General features: G+C 32.4%; 1 pseudogene; it reads right to left on the bottom strand.

Moving 5' to 3' along the window:
* Positions 1–2,773: 2,773 nt before the first annotated feature.
* Positions 2,774–3,141, bottom strand: LOC112616433 (annotated as a pseudogene).
* Positions 3,142–4,737: the final 1,596 nt, after the last annotated feature.

The raw sequence follows: 4,737 nt of genomic DNA, 5'->3' as shown, positions 1-4,737 counted from the left end.
TAGATTTTGTCAAATGACTTTTCTACATCTCATGAGATGGTCAGTGTATTATTCTATTAATAAAGTGTATTACATAGATTGATTTTTGTATGCTGAATTAACATTGCATTCCTGGGATAAATCCTACTTAATTATGGTGTATGATCCTTTTTATATACTGCTAAATTCAGTTGCTAATATATTGTTAATGATTTTTGCATTTGTATTTATAAGGGATATCGGTCTGTAGTTTCCTTTAGACGGTTTTGCCTGGCTTTGGTCTCTGGGTAATGTAGTGCTCTCATAGAATGAGTTAAAAAGTGCTTCCTCTTTTTATATTTTTGGAAGAGTTTATGAAACATTTGGTAGAATTCACCAGGGAAACCATATGGTACTGGGCTTTTATTTTGGAAAAAAAAAAATATTACCACTACTCAGTCTCTTTATTTTTAAGAGATATTCACATTTTCTATTTATTCTTGACTCAGTTTTGGCAGTTTCTGTACATCTAGGAGTTTGATAATTTTGTCTACATTACCTAATTTGTTGGAACAAATTGCTTATAGTATTTCTTTAAAAACATTTTTGTGCATATGGTTCATAGTAATGTCTCACTTTTTATTCCTGATATTGGTAATTTAAGTCTTCTCTCTTCTCTTTCAACATTTATCAGTTGTGTTGATCTTTCAAAGAACCAGCTTTTGGTTTCATTGATGTTCTCTAGTTTTGAAATTCTCTGTTTCATGAATTTCTGCTCTAATCTTTATAATTTCCTTCTCTGCTTGATTTATTTTGCTTTTCTTTTCCTAGTGTCTTCAGGTGGAAGGTTATCGAATTCATATTTTTTTCATTTCTAATATAGGCATTTATAGCTATAAATTTACTTCTAAGCATTGCTTTATTTGCATCCTGTAAGTTTTGGCATGTTGTATTTTCATTATTATTCACTTTAAAGTATTTTCTAATTCTATTGATTTTTTTCTTTGAATCTTTGCTAGAAGAATGTTGTTGGATTTTCACTTTTTTGTGTGAATTTCCCAAACTTTCTTCTGTTATGTATTTTATTTGATTGTCTCTGAGTAGGAGAACATAAAGTGAACTACATTTCTATATACCAGCAACAAACGGTTGTGAAATATAATTTAAAAATACACTACTCTTAATAGCAACAGAAATAGAGAGTATCTAAATCTAATGAAATATGTGCAATATCTTTGTGTATAAATTATAAAACTTTACTAAGAGACATTAAAGAATACCTAAATAAATGGACAGATATAAAAAGTTCGTGGATTCGAATATTAAATATTACAAAGATATTGATTTTTTCCCCAATTCATCTACAGATCTATGAAATGCAAAATAGAGTCAAATCCCAGTAAAGATTTAAAAAACATTTTTCGTGGAACTTGATGAGCTGATTCTAAAGTTTGTATGGAACAACAAAGGTTAAATAGTAGCCGAAATACTCTTGAAGAACTGCCTGGTCAGGGGACTAGATCTAGTGTGTATCAGTACATTCTAAAACTATAATAATTCTACCAGTGTAGGCTTGGTGCTGGTATAGACAAATGAATGAGGGAATCAAATAGAAAGCCAGAAAAAAATGCTTGCCTATATGAAGATGATATGTGTTGGAGCAGACATTGCTGATCAACAGGAAAAAGAAGGGATACCCTGTAGATAGTGCTGGGATTATAAAATTATTGTTAAGTATAACTCATAAATAAATAAGTGTAGAAATAATATGCATGTTGATTAGCTTGACTTAGCCATTCCACAATGCATACATGTATCAGAACATAGTGTTGTACATCACAAATATAAAAAATGTTTTCAATTTTAAAATGATATGATAGTTCATATGCAAAAAGGGATATCTTTCTCCGTATATTGAAAATCAATTCCAGATGGATCAAGTCTGAAATAGCAAAAGTAAAACTTTGAAATATCTAAAAAATATACTAATAAAAATATTTTTTGACTGCAGGGTAGAGAAGCATTTCTTCCTTTTTAAAAATTTTATAAAATGCTGTATTTTATAAGTGACAACTTCCATATCCCCCCCCAAATCATGCACACATATACATATCTTGTCTTTGTCTTTAATACATTTCCAAAAGGGGGCACTTATCAAGATGTCATCCATCTCCAAACATCTGACTCACGTAGAAGAGAAAAGAGTTGTTTATTTCATAGACCAAGCTATCAAAACATTCCTTTCACTATTTCTGCTCAACCTAAAAGATGCAGCCTGGAATTATTTTAAGCTGTTTATGTTATTTGCAATATTATGAGAAAGTAAATTACTAACATTCACAAGGTTATAAGCTGCAAAATAACTACTTTGTTTTTTTAAAAGAAAATTAGAATCTCATTAATGATATATTAGTATCATTAACAGAAAAAGAAAATCATTTACAATAACTTAAAAACCAGCCATGTAGGAAAATAATGTGTTAACCACTACAGAGAAAATAGGTCCTCTTATTTGATTTTACTGGCACACCCAAGTGTATCTTGAACTTTGAGAGTCTCTATCCTGAATAGATGATGAAGCATTCAGGTAAAAATAAGCAGTTGTAAGTGTGAGTTTTCAAGGGTTACTGCCTCAAAGGAGGTACAGGAGTAGCCACAGTCCTACAGTTTATTTCAACATTGAGATCTTCCTAGAAAGATCAGCATAATTTTATTTTGAGGAGAGTTGACAATTCATCAGCCTCAGTATTCACATCTTATAAAAAACATTCTTCCACATTAAAAAAGACTTTGTCCCAAAGAAATATGTTTTTCATCACTTCTCCAACTTTTTGTACTTGACTTCCAGTTTTTTTAAAAAATATGCATTTATCTTTTAAGCTGTCTGCTCAAGAGCTGCTACCTGCTCTTCAATGATATTGATCTGATCCAGATAAGGCTGCAGTCCAGCATACAACTGAACTTAAACTTAAGTCCTTTAAGTATCTACTAATGTTTATAGCAGTATCTTTTATTTCAAGATACTTCAAGCTGAGTAGTTTATTCATTTTCCAGGAGCTTATAGTCTTCACTGGTGGTCATCAATTCTCCAGTAAGATAAATGTCCATTTTGGAGAACATATCCCAGAAGAGCTCAGTGATCTCAGCTTCAGCAGGCTCCTTTGTTTCCTCAGGTGTCTCCATGGTGGCAATGTCTCAAGTTAGTTTCTCACATCGGGTCACTAGGACACATCAGGCACCATCATCATGGCAGGTTTTGTGCTGCTTGAGAAGCTTTTCTTTCCTTTTTCCATTTTTTTTATTTATTTTCTTTCCATTTTATCATTTTTTATTTTCTTTTGATTTTTTCATTATTTTATTTTATTTTAAGTTCAGGGATACATGTGCAGGATGTGCAGGTTTGTTCCATAGGTAAAAATATACCACGATAGTTTACTGCACCTGTCAACTCATCATCAAGGTATCAAGCCCAACACACCTTAGCTATTTTTTCTAATGCTCTCCATCCCCATGCCTGCCCTCCACTGACAGTGTGTGTTCTCAATGTTCAGCTCATACTTATAGGTGAGAACATGTGGTGTTTGGTTTACTGTACCTGCATTAGTTTGCTGAAAATAATGGCTTCCAGCTCCATTCATGTCTCTGCAAAGGACATAATCTCATTTCATTTTATGGGTGCACGGTATTCCATGGTGTATATATAACACATTTTCTTTATCCAGTCTATCATTGATGAGCATTTAGGTTAATTTTATGTTTTTGCTATTGTGAAAAGTGCTGCAATGAACATATGTGTGCATGTATCTTTATAATAGAATGACTTATATTCCATTGGGTATATACCCAGTAATAAAATTGCTGGGTCACATGAAATGGTATTTCTGTCTCTAGGCTTTGAGGAATCACCACACTGTCTTCCACAATGGTTGAACTAATTTACATTCTCACCAACAGTGAAAAAGTGTTTTTATTTATCCACAGCCTCACCAGTATCTATTGTTTCTTGACTTTTTACTAATCACCTTTCTGACTGGCATGAGATGTCATCTCATTGTGGTTTTGTATTTGCATTTCTCTAATGATCAGTGATGTTGAACTTTTTTTCATATGTTTGTAGCCTACATAAATGTCTTCTTTTGAGAAGTGTCTGTTCATGTCCTTTGCCCACATTTTGATGGGGTTGTTTTATTTTTTATGGTACATTTGTTTAAGTTACTTGGAGATTCTGGATATCATACCTTTGTCAGATGGATAGATTGCCAAATTTTTCTTCCATTCTGTAGGTTGCCTGTTCACTCTGATGATAGTTTCTTTTGCTGCGCAGAAGCTCTTTAGTTTAATCAGATCCCATTTGCCAATTTTTTGTTTGTTGCAATTCCTTTTGATGTTTTTGTCATAAAATCTTTGCCCATACCTATATCTTAAATGATATTGCCTAGATTTTCTTCTAGGATTTTTAGAGTTTGGGGTTTCACAGTTAAGACTTTAATACATGTTGAGTTGATTTTTGTATACGGTGTAAGAAAGAGGTCCAGTTTTAATTTTCTGCATATGGCTAGCCAGTTCTCCTAACATCATTTATTAAATAGGGAATCCTTTTTCATTGGTTGTTTTTGTCAGATTTACCAAAAATTAGATGTTTATAGATGTGTAGTCTTATTTCCGAGTTCTCTATTCTGTTCTGTTGGTCAATGTGTCTGTTTTTGTACCAGTAGCATTACTGTAGCCTTGTAGTACAGTTTGAAGTTGGGTAGTATGATGCCTCAGCTGTGTTATTTT

This window comes from Theropithecus gelada, chromosome X (assembly GCF_003255815.1).
Source record: "Theropithecus gelada isolate Dixy chromosome X, Tgel_1.0, whole genome shotgun sequence".
In the NCBI taxonomy this organism is placed as follows: Eukaryota; Metazoa; Chordata; class Mammalia; order Primates; family Cercopithecidae; genus Theropithecus; species Theropithecus gelada.
The sequence above is the reverse complement of the archived record's forward strand: the minus strand, read 5'-3'. Positions and strand labels throughout refer to the sequence as shown.